Raw genomic sequence first — 15,517 nt, forward strand, 5'->3', positions numbered from 1 at the left:
GCAAACCTTTAACAACCATTTAATTCTTTGTCATTCTGCCAAATGATGAAAGAACAAAAATTCTAAACCCAGCACATGTCCACACCCTCATTATGACCTCCATCTACGTCTGGCTCCTAAAACAAAGCAACACTTTTAAGGCTGTGTGGGCGTGATTTGTGTCTTCTATCCTGACTTGCTGTTATTAAACAGCTTAGGCGTGGATTAAATGTCAGATCCGCAACATCAATCTGACACCTTCTTGGCCAGATGCTTATCTCTCGAATAATGAAGCAATCAAAGCGACCACCAGCCTGTTAATTATCCTATGCTAGCCTGGTCACCGGGATGCTCTATAGCAAAAATGTATGGTGGGGGGGCGTATATATTTATGTGTTTGTAAGCATATGCATACAGGCTTTCAAATGAAGTTTAATTACATTAAAAGACGGAGGGCTTGGCAAGCCCCCATCACTCACAGATGAATTAATGAATAGGTAAACAGTGACAGAGCATGGAGTGGCACGCTTAACGTAGCTTTGCTCACGCCGTGATCACACCCATAGAATCGCTGTTTATTAATGGGATTGAACTAACTAAACATACTACCAGTGTGGAAGCCACAGGACATAACATCAACAATGTAGAATAAATACAAATGATAGCCCCAAAAGCTTTTTGAAAGATATTTTGAAAACCAAGGGATTTTAACTGCTTGAAATATTTGCTTTATGAAAAAGTTACATTTTTTATGATTTAATGTTTGAATGGTCCTCACACTGTTTATTGACTGTAATGCAAAAGGATTGCTTGCAAGTTCATGTGGCCTGTTTTAAAGGGAAACATTTTTCAAATTTGTGTTTAGGTTACACAACTGCACTAGGAGAAAGTTGAAAACGCATCAATAAAATGCCTTTGATATCAGTTTTTCATTTGTTAACAACATCGATAGGTTTAGGCTTGATTTGGTGTAGGGCATTTTTTCAGCACGATGTGAGAGCATTAACTATTATCAACAGTTCGTGGATAATTGAATTCTGAACTCACTAATATGTACCCAGCAATACTTCTACGAGTCAACGTAACAAAAATAGCCAGGGTTTCGAGGTGGTATTATACCTGCGCTTTAGCGCCACTGCAGCAATGTTGTACAAATTGTATTTTGAAAAATGGTATAGAACAGAAGTTACACTGAGGTACATTTTTTTGAGACCAGGTTGCCATTTTAGCTAATTTCACAAGCCTTATACCATGACTTGTACCAAGCAAGTTTACCGTTTTCAGAATAACAATATATATGAAGCTGCCTGATAAAAAAAAAAGTCTCAGTTGCAAAAATAGTTACAACACGATATTATGCAAGGAACTAGAGAAATTGAGAAAGTCTTTATGAACTGATAATCTGGTCCTGTAATCACAATTTGCGTGATTTTTTAGTGTTTACAGTATTTCATGCAGAAACTGCGCTAAATAGTACTGTGTGTATTTACATAGCTGCAACTTTTTAATAGTTAGAATGTTTTCACCAAAACAAATCTCCAATTTCTAAAGTGAATTCCAGCCTATTACATAGAGGGAAGAATGTGTTGTCCGGATATGACAGATTGGAGCAGAGTGGCGAGCAGAGGCGAAATCAGCCAGAGAAAACTCTGCCAGACAGAATGAATGTCAATGGCTTTGCTCTGCTCTGTTTATGGCTGGTCTAGTTAAATGTCAAAAGCTTTACCCTAGAGAGCATGTCCTCTCCAGACCGGTGCTGAATTTGCAGGCGCCTCAGCTTTCTCCTCTCTCTGTCTGTTTTATAACCGATATTTCACATCCCATACAATTTCTGAGCTTCTCACTCCAATCTGTTCTCTTAGTGGTCATTCATATTCAGCTATTACATATCTATTTTGACTCGTGAGACGAAGAACACACGTTTTTAGCTAGTTTACATGAACTTAGAGAAACGGCTTTGAAAAGTTTCATACAGGCAAAGAGCTCAATAACCAAATGTGAACTTTCGAATTCAGGACATTAGCAATAAATGACTCAATTCCACCTAAAATAAACATTGATTCAGCTGTTTGTAGGCCCTTATTGATGGCCTCTTATCTGCAGTGTGTTGGCACTGACAAAGCAAATTCCGCAAACGCTTTGTTGTTTTATGACTCTTCCCAAACCAAAAGGAAATGCTAAGTCATCTCTTTTCTTTGAGGAGTCACCATTCAAGAGAGCTGAGGCGTTAGCTCCGAAACGCCTGATGAAATGTATGAAACGAGGGAAATGTAGCCTAAACTCATATTTATAATTCATGTAGAAGAAAGAGCCTGAGGTGCTTCAAACAGGATCTTTGAACATGGATCCCAAGGCTCAGTGAAATCATTAGTTGCATACTTGTGCTTGGGTCGTGATGTTATGGTGAAAAACAAATGAGTATTTGTCTCCCCAACCAAAGCCTGTCGTCTGCGCCTCTCGGTTTTAATAGCGCTACGAAACGACATATAGGTGTACTGATTCAAACCACTGAAAAACCTGCATGCTTTAAAGCTCATCATAAGTGCTTCACTGTATCCATGGTGACGCAGTTAGTACAGACAGATCTGCTCACACAGGAACATACACCGTTTCTCATTGCCGGTGTGGAAGTGTTATTTATTATAGTCAGCAGCCCTGCATATGGAAATTCATTTTCTCACCTGATGTTCCTCTCTCCGTCTTATTCAATATTAATGTCATCTCACATTACCAGCCAGGTTTACACGTGATCCGATAAAGAGAGCTTTCTTAGATGCGTTCACCCATAATCATGCAGCTGCGAACTCACAAACAGAATGAAAAACTGTGAAGGATGAGAAAAGAGAAAGAGGGAACAAGCAAATGAGGACAAAAGATAAAATATGTATAATAACGGAACAGATTTTAGAGGAAAATAGAGCTTAGCGGTTAAAGATCTGGGCTAGTTACTTAAAGAGTGTAGATTTAAATCCTTGATTTGTGGATGGTGGCCAAGTGGTAAACTGGTTGTGGTTTTTAGCATGCTATGCATTTTTTGCAAAATAAAAACAATAAAAAAAAAATTTATAAAATAAAATAACCAACATAAAATAACACGCCAAAGCTTAATATCGTGGAGATATGAATTTGTTCAAATCATTAAAAAATAATATATTTTTATACTAATAGTAATAATATAGTGATAATGGTTGCATTCTTTTTGTTAACAGTACGTGTACTAACATGTACTTACAGTGATCTTATAATGTACTTATCTAAGAAGGTACTGGTAAAACTAATAGGGTAGGGTTAGGTTAAGGTGTATGTTCACGTTTAGTACTTAATATCAACTAGTTATGGCATTATAATAACTATAACATGTACATTTGTATGTACATGAGAACAGAACTGTAAAATAAAGTGCTACTGTGATAATGATGTCTTGTAAAGCACCACTAATAAAAACAGAATAAGAATAATAATAGTGGATAGCACAAAAAAAAAAAAAAAGAATTTGAATTTCACAAACCTTTACCCTTTAGGTCTCACACATAAACAACAGGAACATATACTTTTGACATAACTCAAAAATAAGCCCAGACTCAGAGAGGTTGTATGAATTGATTAGATCTCTTTGCACGAGCTGTCTACATAAAACAAAGCTTTTATCTCAAGCAAGCTCTCATTTACAGCCGAGTCAGATAGGAAAAAAAAAAAAAAAAATCACAGTTTGCAGTGAGGTTGTACTAAAAGAGATTTGGGGCGCAAATCCCAAGGTGTCAAAACTAAATCTCAAGACAAAAATATCTGCACCGAGACAAAACCAGATTTATTGTAGGTTGTTTACACTCTCGCATTTACTAAACTGAGTGCGTCTGGATATGAGTTTTATAGCGTGCCATGTACGATTGAAATCAAACTTGTTTATGTGATTCAATTATAAATGTATAATTAAGGTATGTAGTAATTAAGGTCACCTTATCTGATGTTGCATTCTGAATGAACTAGATCAAAAAAGCAAAAGAAAAAAAGAGCTTTAGCTATGGAATTCGCCAAAGGTCGAAATGTGTTTTGCCTTTGACCTTTCATATGAGAGTTTGTTGATTACTGACTACCTAGGAAAGTGTGACAAAAGTGAAATAAAAAAAAAAAACAAAGACAGGAAGACAGCTTGAAAGGGGAACTGCGATGACCTGTAATTTGAACCTAGTGTTTGGACAAGTTTACCCGACAACAATGTAAATGGCTCTTTCTTTTGCTTGCCTTTTCCTTTCTTATCTGTTAGCTAAAATAAACATTTGAGATCAAGATGTTCAAAATCACGTCCTCACGTGAATTTTTTTGTGCTTTTGCTACAATACAGTGCTACAATTAGCCACTACGTGAGTCTCCGATGAGTTTAACGAGCATCGGATGCATAACGTTCGCAAAAAACTAAAATCGCCACCTCCAATCTGATTGGCTGGCTTTTGAGGCAGTTATTAGCAAATACTCTGATATATCGCAAATGAACCTTTCTTAAATATCACACGCGTATAAACAGGCTAAACAGTGGTTGGTGTTGACATGTTTACATGTTCTAGACCAGAATGCAAACATCTGGCTCATCCAAAATAATTAAAAACTGACATAAAACAAGATCCCATTAAGCCAGTTTCATGAAAACAGATTTCTGAAAGCTTAAGCCATAAATTACAGTAGCGGAGCATTTCTGTACAAGCTAACCCCACGCTGCTCGGCAGATGAGATTCATTTAATCAGAGATCGTCAGGACTATTAGCTTTTCAGTCTTTGACATTCAACTCCAGACGTAACAAGACAAAAATGATCAAAAAGTCTAATGTGTTCAATGATGCTTGTTATTCGTTTGAAACAGAATTTGCAAAAGATGGAGGACAGAGGGAACAATATTAGTTTTTTCTAAAGTACTTAATGTGAGGTCCAATTTAATGGTGTTTTAATAGGCTTAAGTTAGAGATCAAGTTGGTGTTGATACTTTAAATAAACTTTTTAATACAAAGCCCTTAAAAGCGTAATAGGATCTGTTCAAAAGAATTTAAAGAGGCCTGATTACTCCGTACTTTTTGGCTTAAAATAAATTAATACATGCTTGTGCATCAAATTGATCTAAAGTCAAAGTAAAAACAATCATAATGTTACATAACACTTTCTTTAAACAAAAATGTCACGGTTTCCACATAATATTAAGCAGCTCAGCTGTTTTCAACATTGATAACAAGAAGAAGTGTTTCTTAAACAAAAATCTGCATGTTCAAATGATTTCTGAAGCACCACAATGCCACAATATTGATTATGACCTCTTAACAAGAAAAATAACAATAAGACATTTTTCTCATTTATTAATAAGATGAACGATTCTATATGCTACAACCTCAGTAGGGACTATGATTTTAGTTTACGTCATTAGAGAAGCGTAGGTGTAGTCCTAAAAACAGCCAGAACAAATCCACGACATGCTTTATCACACAAGGAGCGGTCACCTGAAAATGACACAATCAACTAAAAATGGAAGCAGCTCCATTATACTGGTGTCCCAGTTCACCAGGAAGGTGCCCACTTATTATTTTTGGATTCAAGAACTTCGCCCTTGATACAGGAAAAAAAAGTTTTATACAATCCCATTTCTGGGAACTAAACAAAACTGGCGTTAAAGAATAAATCAAATGGTTGTGCAGTAGTCCAGAACAGCAGTGCTCTAAATTTATTTTTACATCATATAAGCGTAATGCTCGCTTTCTAATTTTCTTCCATAATGTAAAGAAGCATTTGTATCAAAGCAGCATTTTATCTATGATTTATGCTGATTCTGATAATAATAATAATAATAAATGTTTTTAGATAAATGTACGTTTTTGAGAATTAGTGCTGTTAAACGATCAATCGCATCCAAAATAAAAGTTTTTGTTTAATATATGTACATGTACTCTGTATGTTTATTACGTGTATGTAAATGCACACGCATACAGACAATATTTTGAAAATACTTACATGTATATAATATATAAATTACATTACAATTACATTTGTGTGTATTTGCATATGCATAATTAATACACACAGTAGGCAAACATTATATTATATAAAAAAATACATTTTTGGATGCAATTAATCGTGACTAGTCATTTGACAGCACTATTTGCAAGTAAAATGAAAGATAATTTGTATGGAAACATGCTATCTATGATATCACTGAGGTACTGTCAAGCTCAATAGCAGCTTTATCAACATTTTAGTAGCAATTTCTACGCTAGCTTGTTAGCAAGAGGTCTGACCTGTTTATAATTAAGTTCAAATATAATCCTGTAGCTTGGGTGGACCTTGATGGTTTTGTTCACTTCTAAATGTTTAATCAGTGCTAAACACCTGCCAGAATCATGTGACTGTTCTGGGTGGGCTACTAAGCAACAGGAGGTAAAGACGGGATGTCCTCCTCCCCTTCGCAATCTCCTTCGCCCCCTTTCCAGTCAAAGTAAATCCTATTAGCCCTGTTCATCTGTCCCACATAACTACAATGCTAAAGAATCCGGGGTACAAACTTGCTCGTTTCTCTCTGATCATCCATGGGGTTTCATTTGCGGCTATTAAGAGACTTTGCATTAGATTTTTACGAGTCTTACGAAGTTTAATGTTTAACTGAAGTCTCTGTGCTTCAGCACTGTGAAGGAGATGCTGAAGAAACATTTGCCGTAAGATATATTACAGGAGAATCTGCAAAGGACGTTTCGTAAGTGATTTGAACTCTCCTTCAGAGCATAAAATCTCCTTTAGAGGGATTTTAAAATCTTAAATTAGGTGAGGGAGCAAGAAAATTAAATAGAGCCAATCCTGGGGATCAAGACCTTAAGAAAACCTCCAGGATGGATTTTGTCAAGGAGCCTATGCTGAAAAAAAAAATCTCAAGATTGGAATATTATAGCCAGGTCATTAAGAAAATTGTTACACGTTTTGCATCTGTCTTTAGTATCTCTAAAAAAGGTACTTAAGCATTTTAAAGTCAAACTTTAAAATGCATAAATGTTGTTGCACAGAACTATGTAACGATGCAAAATATTAGCCAAACAAAATAATGTTACTTATCAGAGATTACAGTAGAACTTTAGTCAATAGTCTTTTTTTCCCATCTAGTGTCAAACCAAATTTTAGCAGAATAGTTTAGGTTAGTTTAGGTCAACTCACACTGGACCAACAGATGAACAGCAACTCACATGTTAATTGGGTTTTGTCAGATCAGTGTTTTACACTGACAGTGTAAGTACAGTAATATTATTAATGAGTAATATTATTAATTATATATATGTAATATAGGGTTAAGTTTGGGTTTAGAGTTTGGTCAACGCCAACTTTTGTTTACTGTTTTTATGTACCTACTGCACATTTCGCAACAGTTTCAAAGAGTGATGCTAAAATACAGGTTCAATATGTGAACCCTGGCACGTATGCTATAGGTACGTATTGCTGCGGTTTTGAAATATCCGTGCACTGTTGCTAAAAGCTAATGCTCTATCATGTTGGAAATAGGCCCTAAACCAAATCCAACCCTAAACCTATCCGATAATGTTAACAAATGCAAAACTGATTTGTTGACGCAACCATGCCAATTCAACTTCATTTCTTTAACTTTTTGCTAAAAAAAGTGCACCAAGGTACGTTTATGCCACAAAATCAGGTAGGGTTTGGTTTAGGGTTAGTTGCTTGCATTTGCTTATTCCATGGTCTGTCTGAATACTCGGTTCTGATTGGCTGGCAGTTTGCATTAAAAGTGTGGTCGTGGTCTATTTCTTTAAAAAAACAATTCAGCATATTTTTTGTTATTTTTGTTCTACAATGCAACGATACAGTACATTTTGTACAGTATGTGCCCAAGTACTTTCCTGAGCCACCACAGGCATTATTACATTGGGTACATTTCATACAGATGAATGGAATCACCACGCTCATTATTACATTATTAAATCCTTGTTTGAAGTGGCTATTCAGTCTGAAATAAGCAGTGCCAAATAAAGCTAAGGACCTTTGATCAGAGGCAAGCCAAGCAACTCACCCTGACAGCCTGAAGCCATCAATTGATAAAACCCTCGCTGCAAAGCTAAACAGAAACTACATGACTTTAAAAAGGGACGGTCCGGAACAGTCTTTTGCATTAGCTTAGTATAAATGGAAAACGTGAAAATAGGAAAAGTGTATGTCCGAAGGTGGGGTTTATCAAGATACAGAGTGGCGGCAGTCATGGAATTCCAGGAATTCCCCCTACACACTTCACGCTCCATCAGTCCTCCTCCCGCTTCCCCTTTCCTCTTATCTTCCTCATCCATCCCTAGCTCACTCTCTAATCGCTGTAATAGCTGTATCCACGGCTGTCCTGTCCCCCGCTGCCCTTTCTGCCAAACAGGGACACAGGAAGACCTGTTGTTGCTTTCAGCACTGCCCTGTGAGTAATTTAAGACACCTGCTTTGTCAGTACATCGAGAAATCCAAGTAGGCAGGCGCTACTCTGCATTCTAAACAGTGTGTTCAATATTTCAGAGTATTAAACTCAACTGAGATACTAGAGATGCAAAGCAGTTCTAGACGCTATAACAAATTAGGTAAAATGAATAGTTTACCCTAAGCTCTGGCCTCATTTATTCACCCTTATGTTGTTAGAAATCATTCCGACTTACTAAAATGTTTATATTATTTACATTATTAAATATTATTATTTATATACATATTATCATTTGTGTTAAGTAATATTTTACATAGAATAAGCATAAAAGTAATATATTTAAAATACATTTATAATAAGTATATTAACTATTCAATAAATAAAGTATATTTTCTAACATATATGACATACATAATGAATATTTCTTATTATTAATTAGTGTAGTATACTTAGCACAAATATAAATATATCTATTTTTCACATATATATATATATATATATATATATATATATATACTTATCAAATATTTTTGCAGAAGCGAATGAACAGAATTTTATGTTCTGGGTAAACCTTCCCTTTAAAAACTGAACTGAGTTGTCCCTCGAATAGAGAACTTTACTGTCTCCTTCCATTTGCTATTCCTGTTAATGTTCAGCTCGACTAACCGAGACTGAACCTCTCAGGCTGATAGAATCAGTAGTGTCTTACAGGAAATGGGAGGAAATGCCCAACATCAGACAGTGAAGGACATCTCAACTACCGCTTTATAACCTCATTTACCGAAGCCCAAAAAAAAACATCCACGTTTTGTTCTGGCTTCGAAAAAAAAAAAACATTTTTGAAGCTGCTAATGCAATGTGGCATTCGTAGGAGAGCATGTCACTCTCCAGGAAAAGAACACTGGTTGTTTTTCTTCCGTCGCGCCTGTGTGTCCGACTTTTCCTGTCTACTGGATTCTATGAGAATTGAAATGTTGAGTTTATACTGTACTCGAGATCTAGAGTACTTAGACATGAGACACATTCCATACCACACTGTGCCATTCTCCCATGGGTCATATGGGATTGTAATGGAGACTGGGAACGGTTAAAAGAGGAAGAGAGAGAAAAGAGAATGGAAACATTGTATTTTCTCTCTGGATATGCTCTGATAAGATTGTAAGGCTTCCTGCTTGACCTTGAATGTTTTCCAGATGTTGATTGTTTTTAATTGGGACGGTGTGTTTTCCTTTTTTACGTAACTCTATAAGATTGCAGGAAGCCTGGTGGCAGATTGCTATGACGATAAGTGTTCCTTTGACACATGAGTGATGTTTGGTGTGGGCAGAGGTGACGCCACAGGACAGTTGATACGCTGTTGTCCTGGTCTGGTTACTGTCACTCTGAAATGACCCGATTCAAGAGGATAATGGAGGATCTTTCATAATCACCCCAAAAACAAGAGATTAAAATGGCTTTGTTAAAAATACAATACAAATATAACATTTAAATCTATTTAAACATTTTTTTAATATATATTTTAAAAAATATATCTCATATTCATCAGTTATACATTTGTTTCATCATAAAGAGTAAAAACATTAATATTTCTAAATAATATTAATTTAATAATAGTTTTTTTTTATTTTAATATATTTTAAAATCTCTAATTTAATACCTTATATACCTACTTTATCAATTTAATGAATCTTGCTGAATAAAATATTTTTTTCTTTCCAAAAAAGCAACTTTTTTTCCAAAAGTTTATATGCAAAAACTGAATTTTTTTATATACATTTTTTCCCAATTTTTAAAAATCCATTGTTCTATTTTTCTATTGTTACTGTGTTTGTAATGTGTTTTTCTTAACACAAAAACAGAAAGAGAGAGAGACTTTTACCTTTGTCTGCAAACAACAACATCCCATGCAAACTAAACTTTTTTTCAGACACTTAGGTAATTTTGAAAGAATGCCATGTTTAGAAAAACGAACACAGATAAGGATGCTGCCCTGCAGCAAGTTAACCAATGGAAGGTAAAAGGTGCTGCCCTTTGGCCCCAATGAATCAAAGGTCCTCCTCCACTTTTCACAAGACACTCACAGCTTAGCAGCCCCATCCCAGGTGATCCTTTCTGGACAACTTGTCAGCTACATATGTCAGTGTCTCCGCCACTTGACCGAGACCCTGCTCCTGCCTCCCTCTCCTTCCCATTGGACGAACCAGTGGGGAATTGTCCTGTAGAACAAAGCCTATAGTTGGGGTGCTCTATTAAAGACTTTGACTAACATTCCATTCACAATGCTCTCTGGCGACCAACTTTTAATGACCCTGCTCTTCTAAACATTTACGGTTTTGTGGGTCCGCCAACACAAACAAAAAAAAGGAACGTTCAACGCTCACAAATGGAGCATCTTTATGGAGAGAACCCCTTCTAACGGCCTCAAGCTTTAAGAGAGTTGCCTCATTATTTAGGACTGAATATTAATGAATGAGAGCCAGCTTAAAAGAAACATTTACTCTGTTCCGTAGCCTTTCAACAGGCGTTCCTGTAGAACATGGTCAATGCCGAGGTCATGGATTGGATTCCCAGAAAAACCAACTAGCAGGCCTATCGATAAGATACATGTACTAGCTTGAAATCAAATAATTTAGGATTCATTTAAAATGGTTGTGATGATCAAATGAATATATTTAATGTGAGCTCTGTACCTAAACCACTGAGATTCCCGAGATTCAAGAATGGACTTTTTGCATGTCCCCAAACTGAAAAGAAGAGGGACGCTGAATTAAAGATGTCTTTTTTTTTCTAACCAATATTGCTGCTAACAAAATGGCTGATAAGTGATGCAGAATCAATCACTTTGTTTCTGACATAAGCCATTGCTTCATTCTGACATGGCATTAGTCTAATTTATAGCAAACAATACATTGGTTTCATAGAGGGTTTATTTATCTGCAGGAATGTGAAGTCTTCTGTCAGTTTATCTCTAGTCTAGCACTGTGCAAAAATGTAAAAGACTGCTCAGGGTGTGAAACTAAATCAAAATGTACCATTCTGTTCTGTCCTGTCCTATCCGATGCCCAAATCACAGTCTGTGTGCAGGTGCAGCCATGTGAGTACCAAGGCAAATATTAGAGGAAGAATGAGAAAAGCTCTGATGTCTCTTACCTTATAATAATATGATGGAAAACGATCAAAGACGCCTGTAGCATAACATGATGTTTATCGTTCTTATATCCTGAGAATCCTGACAACGATACACACGATCAGTGATCTTTCACGGCTGGTAATACCGTTAAGCGTCCCCAACTCTCCTTCAGCGGCAGCTCACAATAAATAAAGGCTGATATCTCGAGTGTGTGTGTGTGTGTGTGTGTGTGAGAGAGAGAGAGAGAGAGAGAGAGAGAGAGAGAGAGAGAGAGAGAGAGAGAGAGAGAGAGAGAGAGAGAGAGAGGAGAGAGAGAGAGAGAGGGTTTTATTTTATTTGGGCTGATAAGCAATTCAAATGTTAGTTTAGTCAGCCGTTGACAAGGGTTGGGAATCAATAACTACTTCTTGTTCGTTTCTGTTTACACAATAACGGAACCGACCGATTTTAACGACATTTTGTGTATAGTTTGCGTCGTTTCGAACAGAAAACCGAACTACTCCTTCACTTCTAGCACAACATCGCTACTGAATCTACAGCGCCACTAGTGCGGTCCGATTCCCACACGAACGACTCTTTTGAGTTGGTTATTTTTGTGAATCAAAACCATACCAGACAAGTGTAGTCCGATTTCCAAACGAATCTTGTGTATTTCTTTTTAAAGCTATATAACTAAGTTATAATTTGTGTAGTGCGGTTGTCACGATTCAGCGAGTGACTCTTATGAGCAGGATCTTTCCATGAGTTAACGACATTTATGAATCAAACGGAGCGGTTTCTGTATGAATTCGAACCAGTACTGAACCTCAAGCTATTTCCCTTCCCGTGTTAAAATGTAGGCTAGGGCTCGTAAGACGTAAATTAAAAATGCTATGACAACATACAGAGTAACCTAGTTGTAGGTTTGTTTTGTTCATAAAATTAACAACCCTGCTGAAAAAATATAGAAAATATGATTAGACTTGTATTGCTTTTATATTGGTTTCTAGTGGTAATTGGTCGCCTTATATTGTTGGCTTGATGAAACCAATAAATCTTAATGGAATATTTTCCGAAATACAACAGATAACACTTTAAAAAAAGGTTAAAAGTTGATGGTTTGCACAGTTTATAAGGGTATTTGTAATGGGAAAAATTAGAATGTTGTTCAGTGATTTTTATTTTTTTCAGCAAGGGAAATTATTAATAGCCTATATGCTACCACATTTTGTTTGGAAGTTTAATTAACATAGGCTATCGTGGTATGTTTTTAAAGAATTGCTTAAATACAGCATCGTTATGATCTCTGTAAACATTTTAACATGTCTACAGAACGCTAATTAATTTGTGGTAGCGTTGTATGATGAAATCTGAAAAGGTCCCATTCTTTGAGACTGCTGGGGGCAGAAAATAAAATACGAATCACGCGTTCTTCAAACATTTCTCTCTTTTAATTACTAAAGAATCGTTTATCGTGGAACTGTTAGGGAACCAGAATCGATTCCGCGCGAATCGCATCCCTATCCATGACTCTATAGAACATCAGTTACGCATGAAGACGCTGAACACTCCGATTACAGCATCTTTCGTGGCAATGCAATGCTGGCTGGGAAAGCACAAAAATCATTGAAAAATACTGCCATATTCACAAATGACTGTAAGAGACTTGAATCATCGGCGCTCCAAAACGAGTAAGTTGCGATTCCGATGCGTAATTATCGATGTCACAATGTACGCAAGACGTAACCTACAGTAACAAGCAGTAAATAACATGGAGAAGAAGGTTTAAGGTTTACCTATATGGGGACTAGTCCGAAACCTCCTCCTTCCAGCAGAACCGGCTCATCAAAGCCGCCGCGTCACCGGTCCAAGCGAAACGCGCAAAGCGCACATGCTTCCCGCACGCTATCAGACTGTCACATGAGCGGAGCGGTCAGTTCAACCCTCCCCTGCCTCCATCCAGCAAATCTCTGAATCCAGTCCAACGCCGCCCACCTCCCCAAACACGCAGGACAGCCTGTTTAGATCATCGACCGGTCATCCCAACGCCGAAAGCAGCAGGTGGAGGTCGAGCGATATCAGACCGCTAATGATGGCGCGCGTCGGTCACCCCGGCTTTTTAAGACCGTTTCGTAGACTGTATACGGTCACGGAATAATAATGAGCTCGTATTGCTGCAACAGCAAGCGAGCGTTTTGGGGAACTGGGCCGAGAGGTTATTACGTGTAACGTGAATTAAGTTGAATTATCCTGCAGTAGGATGACGGGTTCGCCTTGAGGACCCCGGCTTAACGGGCCTACTTAAACGCAGGTCGGGAACAGAAATGGGGATTGAATAGAAACTAGAAAAAGCGAAACTTTTACAAACGTTTAAAGAAAAAGGAATGGACACTTTTTACATTCAAAATTAAATACGTTGACAGGATGCTGTATGCAATATTTACAAAATAGGCTATACGCAATGTTCAATATGACAAATAGGCTACCCTGATTATCAGCTTTACGTTACTTAAATTACTTTTTTTTTGTAGCTGAATATCTAAACAACGTCCTATATCAGGGAATAGAAACGTTATATAATAGACACTTTTTTTATTAAATAGAACATACTGGTTGCGTTATATAATACATTAAATGCCATTACTACTTGTCAGAGAACTATGAAATGACAAATAAGGTCCAACTTTATATTGTAGGTCTATAACATCATGCTTCCCCCCAGTAAATTTAATAGAAAAGAAGAAGAAAAAAAAACATCTAACAGCCTTCTTCACTAAATTCTGTACATTTGATTACCAATTTGCCTTTTTATTGAATGAGTAAAGCAGCAGTTTTTAACATTGTCTTGAGCAACAATAGACTGTCCCGATTTCAGACAGGAACAAAGGGACATTTTGTTCCCACTTCTATACAATTGCTGTGGCATAACCCCTATTCATACATTACAGTAATATGGAAATTTTCCATGGCCTGCATTGGTCCTTACCCTCACAACATGCTACCCTTCCTATTATTTCCACAGCACCACGGCATTGCTATCAAGATTGGGGTCCTGGCAGGGTGGCGTTTTCTCATTAGGTTGTACTCGTCCCAATATCAGTCTTGAAGACAGGTAAGGAGCAAAGAGGCCTTATCTGCACAAGCAGTTACAGTGTCGTATAGCTTAGGCAAAAAGTTGTTCATTTGTTGCGTTTAATCGCTCGTTTAGAAGCGAAACAATGAAAAGGAAAAAAGGCAGAAACCCAATGACGTTAAGAGGTGATAGTAGATTTGTGTTGGGTAAGTGAAACAGGCATTCAGAACAGGCATTTTCCCTTCCCCCTTCCCTATCACCTCCTTCCCTCTGGGACAAATGGGGGATCCATCTTTGTAATCCGGAGGCTTTGAGACTGCGGTTTAACCCCCCGGTCTCGGTAGTCTGCTGGTGGCAGGCTTAGCCACGACCGGGGTAAATCATTTACATGCCCATATAGGCCACCAGACTTCTCAGGCAAATCCAGTTACGGCCCAAAGTGAATGTGTGCTGAAAGACCAGTAGATGAGTTAGTTTAAACGCTAAAAATTTGCTTAATTGCGCAGAACAGGAAGACGTGGCACTGCAAAAAAAGTTGGTTAAAAATTACATTATTCCTACTGTAACAATAGGAAGAGTATTGAAAAAGACTATTCAGTGTATATTTGATCAAGCAATAAGAATATGAATTGGTTCTATGACATAAACCAGACGGCAGCGGCATCAAAAGAGCCTGTGCACTTGTTGCCATTAGTAACGGAACAGTTGCTGTGGACACATATGATTCTGATGTCTTTCGTAAGAGAGCATTACACGGGGGTCAAACAGGAACTGTTCATCAGCACCTCGAGTAAATGTTCATTTCACTCTCAGATAATCAGAGGACTCAGGGATTCACCGAACAGAGTGCTAAACTGAATTACAAACCACTTTAAAGGGTTAAAATGAAGCAGACCGTATTACAATGCAGCAGACTTTTTATGAGACATCA

At 37.2% G+C, this 15,517-nt stretch overlaps 1 long non-coding RNA gene across 2 annotated transcripts; it reads right to left on the reverse strand.

Annotated features, from left to right (window-relative positions):
- Positions 1–2,750: 2,750 nt before the first annotated feature.
- On the reverse strand, positions 2,751–13,617 carry LOC122332274. 2 transcript variants are annotated; one of them, XR_006248468.1, is made up of 3 exons: positions 13,310–13,617; positions 11,555–11,729; positions 2,751–2,803 (listed from the first exon to the last, which is right to left on the reverse strand). It is a non-coding gene; the product is annotated as an uncharacterized LOC122332274 (long non-coding RNA). The 2 variants fall into 2 exon arrangements; XR_006248467.1 differs by having other exon boundaries at positions 11,555–11,736.
- Between the last annotated feature and the right edge of the window lie 1,900 nt (positions 13,618–15,517).

The sequence above is a fragment of the Puntigrus tetrazona genome, unplaced genomic scaffold (assembly GCF_018831695.1).
Source record: "Puntigrus tetrazona isolate hp1 unplaced genomic scaffold, ASM1883169v1 S000000008, whole genome shotgun sequence".
NCBI classification, from domain to species: domain Eukaryota; kingdom Metazoa; phylum Chordata; class Actinopteri; order Cypriniformes; family Cyprinidae; genus Puntigrus; species Puntigrus tetrazona.